General features: G+C 49.5%; 1 protein-coding gene across 5 annotated transcripts in view; it reads right to left on the bottom strand.

Annotated features, from left to right (window-relative positions):
• The window catches only part of PTBP3 (polypyrimidine tract binding protein 3), a 683,480-nt gene that overhangs the window by 507,240 nt on the left and 163,015 nt on the right, over positions 1-13,225 (bottom strand). Inside the window, exon 1 of one of the 5 annotated variants that reach the window (XM_085641269.1) lies at positions 9,999-10,183. The exons of the other annotated variants lie outside the window; for them this stretch is intronic. The gene's annotated coding sequence lies outside the window, so the exon portion shown is untranslated. Of the gene's footprint in view, positions 1-9,998; positions 10,184-13,225 lie in introns of those variants that run through there. 5 annotated transcript variants of the gene reach the window in all.

Here is a 13,225-nt window from a genome sequence, read left to right as displayed (position 1 = left end):
GGTTGTCTTAACACGGACAAAGGGAGGGTGAAAAACAGTCTCGCATTTACGAGAGTTTGAGATATTGACATTGCAAATGACAATGCCTTTTATTTTTGTTTTTAAAACCTAAATAAAAGGCATTGTCATTTACAATGCCAATAGCTTAAACTCGTGTAAATACGAGACCTATTGCATTGCAAATGCTTGTTTGTTGCTGGAACCGTAATCCTGCCTTCCTGTCCCTCCTTAGAGGGCAGCTGAGGAATGAGCTTCCCAGAGATAAGCACCTGATTTATGACGTCTTTGAGCTCCGCATGAAGGCCCCTTGATGTTTACAATCCCTTGTGTTCGCACTGAAAGGGGGGTGGTTTATGGCCTTCACAGTCGCCTGCTAGAAGCTTCTTAGATGTTAGCTGTATCTGGGCCCGTGTTGTAATCGATTGTCGATCCTACTATTTTTAAAGAGTCACCAGATATGGCTTGTCCCTGGGGATCTTTCACTGCAAGCTTGTTACAGGCCTTTCGGACATCTGGAGGAGTTGCCTTTGAGGCTGGATGGCCTATCGTGATATAGCCATTGAAAAACAATTGCCAATGTACTTGAACATGTGTTTTGTATTAATAATTATCGGAGGAGCCTAGCGCGCAACCAAGATGGCCGCGTAGGTGCGAGGCTCCCGAGGACCTCCGCGACCTCCTATTACTATCCTGAACATATCCTGTCCCAGATGAGGGGACTGTGTTGGTGAGCCCGAGCTGAGGTGGCGCCTGTTTTCCGCTTCCAAATCGGACCTCGGACACCGACTTTAGCACCGATTGAGGTTTGCGGCCTACTCCTAGCCGAACCCCGGATTTGCGTTGTGGGGCGATCCAGTGACGAAGTGAATAACAGCGGCGGATAGGGCTTGGTGGCTCGCGTAACCCACACTTTCACTTTCGCACCCTCCTTGCTGTCTGTGCGAGGTTGGGTCGCGGGGCTTTGTGTGTTGGTGTGGCCTCGCTGGGGGGCCCTGCCTGCCCGCCGGCTGTGATCCGCCCCGCAGATCTGGGGTGGCACCCCCCCGGAGCTAGTGGACCGGCTTGCCCGCCCTTCACGACGTGGCTGGTGCGATCGGGAGACTGGGACTATGGCCACGAAACAAGATGGCGATCGGGCAAAGGTAAAATCGACCCGGCGTGGCGCAGCCCATCAGTCCAACAGTATGGATCGCTATACCCTCCAGAAGGGATCTCCTGAGGTGCCACGCAGGTCCCCTGAGGGCCCTACTGATGCCCCCGATCTGCCCACGGATCTGACTCTGCGGGATGTCATGGGCGCCATCGCCGAGATGAAGGCCTCTGTGGGCCAGCGTTTTGACACACTGGCGCAGAAGATCGACTCGGTCCTCGTAGATGTTGGCCTGATAAGGGCCGATCTCTCCAAGACCAACGACCGAGTCGATTCTTTGGCCCACACCGCATCGGGCCTTACGACAGATGTGGCGGCCCTGCAGGCGGAGGTGCGCCGGCTTGCTCGGGCGAGTGCGCTGATGGATCGTCGCTTGGAGGACTCCGAGAGTCGGGCCCGGAGGAACAACATCCGTATCATCGGGGTGCCTGAGGGACGTGAGGAAGCGGCGGCGGACCTTTTCGTGGAAGACCTGATTGTTACCCATCTCCAGCCACGGGGGCTGAGTAAATTCTTTGCTGTGGAGAGGGCCCACAGGGTTCCCGGGGGAAGGCCTAAGGTCGGAGCCGCTCCGAGACCTCTCATCGCCCGGATTTTTAATTTTCGAGACAGAGACGCTATCCTGCAATCCTCCAGACTACAGGGACCGATTAGACTTGACAATATGGACATTAATTTCTATCCTGATTTCACCCCTGCGGTCCAGAAGCAGAGACTGAGCTTCCTTGGTGTCAAGCGCCGTCTTCGGGACCTAAATCTCAAATACGCCATGCTTTTCCCAGCTAAGCTGCGAGTGGAGGTGGAAGGTCGCACACACTTTTTTGATCGTCCCGAAGCGGCCGGGGACTGGCTGGATACTCTGTCTGGAGATCGGGATCGGGGTGGAGGGGGGAAGGAGCGGCCGGGGGAGAGGGCTCGCCGGATCAAGACTGAGGGACTAATATTAGGCCTCGCTCGGGACAAAAATGACGCACTTTTGACTATATGTCGGATTGCTTAAGTTCCCCTCCTATGGAGGTTGTGTGGGGTCTCTTGGGGGTTCTCCCTCCTCCTCTGGGGGTCTAGTTAGTTTAACTATCTATGGGGCGACAGGCACACTGCACGTTGGGGGGGCTGTCTGGGCTCATGCAGGGGTGCAGGGAGGGGGGAGTTTTGTTGGGGTGGGTGGGCAGGGATGGGGTGTTGTTCGTTATTATCACAAGGCAACCCTTTTTTTGTGTTGGTTCTACTGTGCTCTCGGGGGGACGAATGATGGTTTCTGTGTATGATGGGGGGGTAGGGAATTAACTTTGTTGTCTTGGAACGTCAATGGACTGGGGGACAGGATCAAACGAGGTGTGGTCCTGCAGTATCTGAAGCGACTCTCGCCTGATGTGGTCTTCCTGCAGGAGACACACCTTATTGGCAATTCCTTCTGCGCCATGAATCGGCGTGGCTACCGCCTCGTGGCCCACTCGGGCTTCACGTCAGGCTCGAGGGGTGTGGGTATCATGGTAAAGAACTCGCTCCCGTTAGAAATTGATGAGGTGCTCCACGATGACAGGGGACGTTACACTGTCTTGGTGGGTAGAATGGAGGGCAAAGTGGTTGTCTTTGTGTCAGTGTACGTCCCACCGGGGTTGCAGTCGACCACCTTTGCAGATCTGGGGCGCCTCCTCCTTGGCCTTCCGGGGGGGCTTCTGGTGGTGGGGGGGGGGGATTTCAACGCGGTGGTTTCTGGGACTGTGGATCGTCACCCCCCTAGGGACCTCCCCCGGGCACAGGCGTGGCTATCCGGCCTCTTGGATACACTGGGATTGGTGGACTGCTGGCGCTTAAAACATCCCACGCAGCTGCAATACACTTTCCACTCGGGGGCCCATGGTAGTCTCTCACGGCTTGATTATGTCCTTGTCCCGGCGGCCCATGTCGGGAGGGTGGGGGAGGTGCGCCATTTGGCACGGGGTATCTCGGACCACTCCCCGCTATTGTTGCATTTTGATGTCTTTCCGAGGGCTGAGAGCAGGGTGGTCCCAATCAATTCCTGGTACCTGCCCGACCCCACCATTCGCGCTGACTTGATTAAATCCCTCCAGCGCTACTTTGAGGAGAATGTGGGGTCAGTGCCTTCAGCTATCCCCCTGTGGGAGGCCTTCAAAACAGTACTTAGAGGGGAGGCCCTATCCCTTATTTCCCACGCCCGGAGGCGCGAGCGGGAGGAGGTGACCCGGGTGGAGGCTGAAATAGCTGAGCTGGAGGGTAATCTAGAAGATGGGGTGACGGATGCTGCACTACATGTCCTCCAGCTCAAACAGGCGGCTTATAGGGCCCTCGTTACGGAGGCGGCCAGGGGCCTTAGTAGAGAGCAACAGGGGCGACTGTATGATGTGGGTGATAAGGCTGGGAAACTGATAGCGTGGTTGGATAAAAAGGAGAGAGCGAATCGTGTGGTCCCGCTGATTGAGAAAACGAATGGTGTGTGTGTAACTGAGCCAGAAGAAATTGTCTCCTGTTTCGCGGAGTATTTCCGCGAGGTGTATTCCCCTGTCTCTTCTTGCTCGGAAGAGGATTCCCGTGCCCTGCTCAGGGATATCGCGCTGCCTTCCCTGTCCGGGGAGGACAGGGTGTCGCTGGACGCCGCTCCCACCTCCGACGAAATCGCCCTCGCCATACGCTCGGTCGCTTCTGGCAAGGCCATGGGCCCGAACGGTATCCCTATCGAGCTGTATAAGTTGCGACCGGATACATTGGCGCCTCACCTCCGCGCAATGTTCCTCGCGGCCCACTCGCTGGGCTCCCTCCCGCTTGACCAGCGTCTGGCTACAATCGTGGTGATCCACAAGGAAGGGAGACCTCGGGATCGGGTTACTTCTTATCGGCCTATCTCATTACTGAATGCGGAGCCCAAAATTCTCGCTAAGGTACTCGCCAATCGGCTGGTCGGTGTGGTGGGAGATCTGGTTCATCAGGACCAGTCTGGCTTTATTCCCCATCGCAATACGGCCCTTAATCTGCGGCGTTTGCATGGGGTGCTTGCGCGCGTCCCATTTATACGGGAACCGGCCATTTTGGCGTCCTTAGACGCCACCATGGCGTTTGACACGCTTGAGTGGCCATACATCTGGGCGATGCTTGCGAAGTTCGGATTTGGCCCAGGATTCATCAGTTGGGTCAAACTGTTGTATGCTGGCCCATTGGCGCAGGTGGTCGTGAACGGAAGAGTATCGGCCCCGTTTGAGCTGGGCCGGGGCACGCGGCAGGGCTGTCCCTTGTCGCCGCTTCTTTTTGCGCTTGCCTTGGAGCCCCTGGCGGAGTGGCTGCGGCGGGAGCCTTCCATCCGTGGTCTCCGTTGGACCCCCGAGTATGAGGACCGCGTATCCCTATACGCTGATGACATCCTTCTGTACCTAGCCTCCCCACGTAAATCACTTATAGTGCTAGTTGATGTTTTACATTCGTTTGGTCGTAACTCCGGTCTCGTCATCAACTGGGCTAAATCGTGTGTGTATGTTCTCTCTGGGGAGGCTCCTATTCTCCCGCGGGGCTGTCCGATCCAGATCGCCCCGCAGGGATTTCGGTACCTGGGTGTCTTCATTACTCTGGACCCGGAGGCCCGGTATGAACGGAATCTGCTTCCCCCCCCTCCAGCGTCTGCGGGTAGATGTCGCACGCTGGCGGCGCCTGCCGCTTTCGCCGCTCGGCCGGGCGGCATTGTTCAAGAGGATGTCTCTGCCGCATTTTCTGTACGCTTTGCAGAACACTATGGACTTGGTCCCGGCGCGCTACTTCCGTGAGGTGGAGAGTCCGCAACGCCGCCTGTTCTGGGACGGGAGGCCGCGCATTGCTCTGGCTAAGCTGACGCTCCCATGGTTTGACGGGGGGATTGCCCTCCCGGATATTAAACGGTACTATTGGGCCTCCCAGCTCGCTGCCATTAACCATGGCCTCTACGGGCCCGCCTTAAACCCGGCATTTGAAATGGACAAGATGCTCCTTCCAGGTGGTGACTACAATCGAGCGCTCTACTCTAGCGCGCCCGACGCTCGTCTGACGGGCCCCACGCGTGTTATGGTGCAAGTCTGGCACGCGGCCAATGCAGCTATGGGGTGGAAGGACCGTTTGACCCGGGCATCACCTCTATACGCGTCTGAGCGGTTAGGTTCCCTGTGGACCTCTAAGGGCTTCGAGAAGTGGGACATAATAGGTATCAGTAAAGTGGGGGATCTTTGGACGAGGGGAGGATTTAAAACGTTCGATATGCTGCAGACGGAATTTCAGTTGCAGGGCAGTGAATACTTTCGGTATTTGCAGGTCCGTCATGCGCTGGGCTCCGTCTTCTCGGACGCTGCCTCCATCCCGGAATATTCCCCCCTGGAGGATAGAATGCTGGATGGGCACGTCCCGGACAGCACGATCTCACTTATATACAAAAAGCTCATAAACGACCGCTCGGGCCTGTTGACTGCCCTTCGTGCGGCTTGGGTTGCCGACGGTCTGGAGTTGGACGACGAGGACTGGACCTCCGCGGTGGCCTCCCCGAAGGAGGTGGCCATACCGGCTCGCCTTCGCTTCGTCCAGCTCAAGATACTCCACCGGGTCTACATGACGGGGCCAAAGCTTCTGCGTTTGGGCTATGCTGGAGATGGGTTGTGTAAGCGTGGGTGTGGTGCTTTGGGGACCTTTATGCATATTTTGTGGGAGTGCCCAGAGGTAGAGGGGTTCTGGCGTGGTGTACATGAGGTGCTGCGACTGGTTACGCATGTGGCGCTGTTGCCTGAAGCGAGGAGATGCCTGTTGAATGTGTGGGAACCGACTGATTACTCGGCGCCGCAGACGTGGTGGGTGACTCTGGGATATATGATAGCCAAGCGTGATATTGCTCAACTGTGGGGATCCCAGAGGCCCCCGACGGTCTCGGCCTGGAAAGAACACATGGACTGGTGCATGTTTCGCGAAAAGGTGGTGTATGTGGCGAGGGGTAAGCCTGGGACATGGGTGAAAGTATGGGGCCCCTGGAACGCCTACCGAGGGGGTATCTGCGCACCACCGCTGCTGCCTGATGCCTCGCCAGCCCCATCCCCTTAGCCGACTCATTCCCCCGCTGCCGGGCATTGAGTTCCCCCAGTCCTCGCTCTGTTCTCTTCCCCCTCCTCACACTTCTGTGTATAGTTGGGATCCCCCCTCTTGGGGAGCACGTGCTGCTATTTTCATTGTGGGTTGCCTTGTGGGTGTGGTTTTAATTTTTGTTGTTCTTAAATTAAAATGAAACCGCATAATGGGGCCTGGATGATGTGGCTTTTGACATTGTTACCTACTGTGAAATGCTCCTCCTGTAACGCCACGTGTTCCATAAATGTATGTCGTATGTTCCTACTATTGCTAGCGGCCGGCCGGAAGGTTGTGGGCCCATACTTGTATACTTTTAAGACTTGTAATAAACGGTTTCAAAAAAAAAATAATAATAATTATCGGGATCATTTTTTGTTTTAGCAAAATGAGTATTTGGGATGCCCCATTCTGAATTCAGAATAAACGCAATGCAAATACAAGGTGTAACTGGTTTAAACATTTTTCTTAGGGATGGTTATGGTTCGCAGACCGGTCTGGTCGGCACTGCATCTTTGACTCAGAGGATAAAACTCCACATATTTCAAACTAACACAACAAACCTCCTCTCCTACGAATGAACACAATAAAAACGTTCGGTGGTAAATCTTCTACCTTCTTTACGGCAGAGAGTCATCAAACACCTCGTACTTTTATTTTACATAGCGCACAGGCCTTCACTTAGGCGTCAAGCTCTGAAAAACGTGAGATTATGTTGCGTACATTGCAATTATAAACAAGCGCCCGCTATTACTCAACCAGCGTCGTAAAAGACAAACATGGCGGCACGGGTGTCTCTTGTTCGAGGTTTGGTAGGAAATGGTAAAACGCACATCATGAAGCTGACAATTTTTGTGCAATGTGATATGCGGCTTCCAGTGATGGACAGCGCAAGAGAAGCTGCGTGACTCTCCTTTCAGAAATACATTAACATGCTGCATGGAAGGCCTCTTGTGAGCTGGGTCTGCTGGAGGCTAGGTGAAGGGAGAGGCGGCAGTTATGTTCATGTTATATGATGAGCTCCACAGCAAACATGCAATGACTGACGGAGTGGGCGGTCAAGCAGCAACGTTTTTACCTGTCTCTAAGTTGGCCGGTGTTCGTGACTCAGTCACCGTGCATGCATGTTCACTCTGGCTATCCAGTTTGAGGTCCTGTGCGTGAGAGTGCCGGTGTTTAACACCGGTTGATGACGTTGACGTACTGAGGTAAAGGAAACAAGCTTACCTGACAAACACTCATGCTTTACCTATGCCTTGGTTTTAACCCACTACATTGTCTCTTCACTAATAAATGTTGTGCATAACATTCGGCTATAGGTTAAACCAGCAAATGTGCAGATTACCACGAGACTGACCGTCTTCTACATAGAAGAAGGGGAAGGCCGGTGTGTGACGGCATTTGTGAGAGAGCACATAGTGCCGGCTGTGTTTTGTAGCGCTGACGTGGCAGCGCTCAGAGGCACTTGTATTCAGGGAGCTGCGCTGTAATCTGTCTGCTGTAATCTGTCTGCCAGTCTGCTGAAAGGGCGAGTCACTTCTGTGACACAAGCGTACCCGGAGGAGTAATGAAAAGTTACGCTGAAGTGTGACTCGGAGCCAGGCGGTCATGCATTAAAAGTGACGGCTGTTACGAGCTCCATTGGGGTGAGGGATAATTCTTAAATATGTTGACATTGATTCATTACATCCACTTTTCTGCTTGTTAAGCAATTCTGACTCCTAGGAAGTGATGCTGCTCATAAATCTTGAACAGCAGCTCCAATTCAGTTTCAGCTTACCCTTAGTGCTGCTGGTGCAGAGCAAGTCGGTCTCTGGCAGAGCTATGTGCACGAGGCGCCACTTGAGTCCTCTAGTGGTAGGCGCGCAAAAAAAAAAAAAAAAAGCATTGGCCGCACGCGCACCTCGCGCTTAAAGTTAAAAAAAAAAAAAAAAAACAGACAAGCCCGGCGGAGCGTGGCGCGTACGCGCTTGGGGGCGGGGGAGCCGACCCTTTGAAGTGCTCCCAAAAGGCGGATTGCATGGCGGTACGATGCACGTGATAGTGCGCGTGCTAGCCATGCAATCAGCTTTTTGGGAGCACTTTTCAAACCCGCTCTCTATAGTCTCGCTTTGCGATCGCTTACGCGATAGCAAGGTCGAGACCTAAAAACAAGCAACATGTACAACGGGATGAATTGGAATGAGACGGAAAAATAACTGGCAATAGAAGGTTGGGGAAGGATGAAATAAGCCCCATGGACAACGGGAGGGTGGGAGTGGGAGGTAAGAAGCTACACAAGATTAAGAAGGAAAAAAAAAAATAGCACCCGAATGAAAGCGGTGGCAGCGGAAGGACCCTAGTTTAGAGAAAGCAATCAGTACTTGCTCCATGTGCCAAGCAAATAACGAGGAAGTGAAGAAAATTGCGAGGCAAGAAATAAGAGTGACAATGAAGGACCAACAAATGCTAAGCAGTGGGCAGGTTCCAAGCTCCTTGTAGAACACTATATGGCTAGCCAATGACCACACGCTGCAGAAGGGACCTAAAAAGTGCATTTTACTTCACTCCTGCCTTTTAAGGTTCAGGACTGTAATTCTAGGATTTCAAAAGCATCAAGGAAAAGAATCAAGCGGACCCCTATTTTGTTCCAGCATACTTTCACAAAGGGCTTTTCTTGAAACTGCTTATTCGAATTTATGTGAAAAGGAGAGACTCACTTCTATGTTATACCAGACATTAACAGTCTTCGTGTGTCTGGGTCATAACAAGCTCAACCAAACCGCTTATGCAATATACCTCCAAAAATTAAAACCGCTTAACCCGGTTCTCTGACTAGCATGAGAGAGGACTGCAGCTTTCTCTGAGGGGAAAAACTGTCGTTTTTGTAATGTTCACAGAGATTGGTTTTGTTTTAGGTTTGACTAATTCTTTAAAACGTATAAAGAATGGAACTTGGCTCCTACCAGGGACTAATTCTCTCTAGGTCCCAGGAAGCACTTGCATTTGAAAGCAAGAGCACTATTTTTACATCTAAACATTATGCGCAATTAACACACTGCAAATAGGAGAAAAATAATGGAATGCGACAACCTACACAGAACGCACTTCTTTTGCTACTTTTCCCCCCAGCACTGGCAAAAGCGGTTACTTTAACATGTTAAATAGCATTTGTGCATACATCACCTGCAAACATCATTTGTGCATACACAGATTTTCATGCATTAGCACATAAAATAACGCATGAAATCAATGAGCTAATCAAATCTATTAACACTGCAATCGTATGAGTGTTAAGAGACTCTGAAATGCCTTTTATACATGGGCATTTCCCACAGGATAAAGGCATGATTAGCTATAATGCCGTCAGGTGTTCATTATGGGCTCTGTACTGATCTCTCTAGACATCTAGTAAACAAGCACAAATGATGCCTGAAAGCTGCAGCCAGATAGATCTTATACCTGAGCATATGGGACCACATAAGCCCTGGCCTCAAGCCGTAAGAATCTCCTTCAAAGTCTAGTGTATCACTCAACAAGTGATAAATGGGGCACGACCAATTATATTACTATTCGAACTCCATTAGTACAGTTAAATGAGAATTCTCTCATCCAAATTGACCTACTGCGATCGTTCCACAGTTTCAAAAAGCCTGCAGTCATGTGAGCTCGTTCTTTATACAGACATACAAGCTTTCTAACACTGTCCAGACAAAAATAAAATGTAAATGTTCATTATTTGTAAATGTAAATGTCCAGTATTTGGTAAGGCGCGAACAATTACCCAAAGGTGTCAAGGCGCTGGGGGCCCTCTGGAAGATTAAGCAAGCTATTGCCCAGAGTCACATGGTGCTGGGCTGATCTGCCGCCGGTGCCAGGGATCGAACCGTGAGCCCCCGGGTTCCGGAGTCAGACGCCCTGGCCGCTGCGCCACACCTCTTCCACGAATAAAGGATCATCAACAGTCATCTAGACATCAAAAACGCAATAAATACCTGGCTATTTATCAAATTACGACTCAAATGGCTTTAAGCAACAGGTTATAATCGTTTGTATACACTACCTGCAAATCCATGCCAAATACTCTTTTTGCATACCACTTGATGCAAAACAATTTGCTATGCTAAATAGAACAAAAGTTAAACAGTGTACAAAATAAATTCAAGAAGGACAGCCCCCCACCCCCGTCACCAATTGACTATTAAGACTTGAAGGGCCCCCACTCAATCAAATCAAGACTTTGTGCTCATTTGAACAAATCTGGGGAAAACACAGGCAAATTGAGATAACACTCAAGTCATGTGAAGAAAAGCTTTTTCATGCCATTAGTATTATAGGAAAACTGAGCTATCCGCAAACACCCTTACTACAAATACAGATATGCCTCCTACCCATTACCTAGGTGTCATATACAGATAAAAGTATGAGGGTTAGAGCTTTGAGACACCATTGGTTTACATGGTTAATTAGCATCTCTACTTATGCGGTTATTTTTACCAGTAAGGTATAGATGTTAGGGAGCTGAGCATCAGCCTCTTTTTAGGTCTCGCCTGACCCAGCGCATGCGCTGGTCTGGCGAGACTTATTGAGAGGGCTCCAAGTGCTACCAGGCCAGCCTAGATCTACAGTCATGCGGGCGCGCGCACCGCTTTTACCGCGATCACTTTCACAGCTGCACGGCCGCTTGGCATAGCCAATAGGTCTCGCTTTTGGGACCTTATAAGTATTTAGTTATGCAACTGTTACATGGCTAAACACTTATAAGGTCCCAAAGGCGAGACCTATTGGCTATGCCAATGCTTGTTTTGGAAGGGGTGAGGGGGGCACCTATCCAAATTTCTGGTTTGCACTTTCATGTACTAAAGAAAGGTCTGGTACCCTTTTCCAGGCCTGGTCTCTTTAGAAGAGCTATTGGAAACAAAACCCATTTCTAGTCCTTTGAAACCATAAACTGCCTAGAATACTGCATGTTTATTTTAGATTTTCAAAATACAAAAATTAAGAAACATACATATGTAATTAGAGCAATCACATGGTTCAAACATCTACAGTTGTTAAGTGTGCATATAAGTTCATCAGCTAAGGGAATAAAGTGGGCCCATATTTCCATTCAGAACTTCAAAGCAAGGGCCTCCCCCCCCCCCCCATCACCACGCCACACTTCTTGTTTGTTATGGGCTCTGGAAGTTTTCTGTCCCACCTAGGTCTCTGAAGAAACTCCTTCCTTTGCCTATCACTCTTTACCGCCCCATAGAACCGGGAGACAAAATGTCTGGAGGACCCCATATCCAGCACCTCCAAGAGCGTGTGTAATGTATCTGGGGTGTTCAGGGAGCCTGCCCAGATCCCACTGGCTGGTTTTGTAAGCTTAGAAAATTGCAGGAACCGCCCTCGACCTATCCCAAAACACTCCTTTGCTTCTTAAAATGTAATGCAAGGGTCTTCTTGATACAACCTATCCCAAAACACTCCTTGGCTACTTAAAATGTAATGCAAGGTTGTCCTTCATACAAATTCCTAAGTGTGTCACAATCGCCCGTCCACCATGGTAGCAAACCAGCAGCCGGTTAACACTGTCTGGAGAGTAAAAAATTAAAATAAAGAATAAACTAAATCACAGGTGATCTATAAGAGGGGAAAATGGAAGACTTAAAGACTGGCCCACCCAGCCTTGGCATTTTGGAACACATTTTAGGGCAGATGTGCATGTTACTAGACAAAATGCTGTCCCATCTCAGGGAGCTGGAGTAGGTTGGGCCTTTGGCCCAGGCTGTATAAGGAGTGAAAATATAAAATTCATAAACAGCAATGCCAGCCTTCTGAAGAGATTCTAGCAACAATTATTACAGTGTGGTTATTCTACCCATAGGATTGGTTAAAAGGGTATTCAACACCGAAATATTTGCCTTCAAAAAGGTAATATGTGAGATTGATTTGATTAAACAAAATGTACATCTGAACGCTTTATTAGAGTACAATAACAATCCACTCATAAAGGCTTTTTGGTGTTAACATAAGTGTTTTGCAATGAATAGAATCTGGACTACTGCCTTTGTTATAACACTTCATAATAAAAATTACTCCTAAAAGGGCCAAAGAGAATTATCATAGTGCATATCTTCTATTCTCACAGTATGTTAGAGTCGCTAACATCAAAACCCTTGCCAATCACAGTAATACGAGAGATCCCATTTAACAAAATACCTTCCTGCAGTGTGACACGAGTATAACAATCCACGTTTAAACGCCTACTGCCATTAATACATACAGAAGATAAGTCTGTCAGTCAGTCCCACTGGTTTTCACAGTGTTTCCTAATAAACAGATCAAACCAATGGATCGAAAACATTTTTTCCCCAATTAACTAATAATGCTTATAGCCTTTGCCACTGGATTGAAACCTTAAGCAATACAGGCCTACTGACTGTGCATAAGCTGACAATCATCTTCAATTCATTTCCAAAATTACAAATATGTACACAATCACAGTTGGCAAAATAAAGAGCGTAACAAGGATTATCACAGTGAAACTCCTCTAACCCATGGGTCTGTCAGAGAAGTGACCAACAAAACCCTTGCCTTCTACGGTAATTGGTGAGATATCACATAACCAAATACCAAGCTACAGCAGTAAAGCGTGATATCCACCGTACAAGGCCTATTGGCTTTAACAAATGCTTTTCACAATTATGAAAAGGGCAGTAGGCCTGCCTTATTGTTTCATAATAAACCTATTAAATCTGGCATGCTTTTTCCAAATGAACCGACTAAGCCTATATCTATTACGATTGACTTTACATCTTACCCAACACCAGCCTATTCAAGTGCACATAAAGTGGCATCCATCATACATACAGTTACAGAATTATAAATGTGGAAAAATATAGCTTGCAAAACAATATAAACCACTCATAACAGGATCCAAAAAGCAGTTCCAGTGAAAACCTGAGGTTGGTCAGTGTGTGGCCAAAGCCAATACTCTTGCCTACTGCGATATTGGAGTTTACAGGT

This window comes from Triturus cristatus, chromosome 2_2, assembly GCF_964204655.1.
Source record: "Triturus cristatus chromosome 2_2, aTriCri1.1, whole genome shotgun sequence".
In the NCBI taxonomy this organism is placed as follows: domain Eukaryota; kingdom Metazoa; phylum Chordata; class Amphibia; order Caudata; family Salamandridae; genus Triturus; species Triturus cristatus.
Note: the sequence above shows the minus strand (reverse complement) of the source record. Positions and strands in the feature narration are given on the sequence as shown.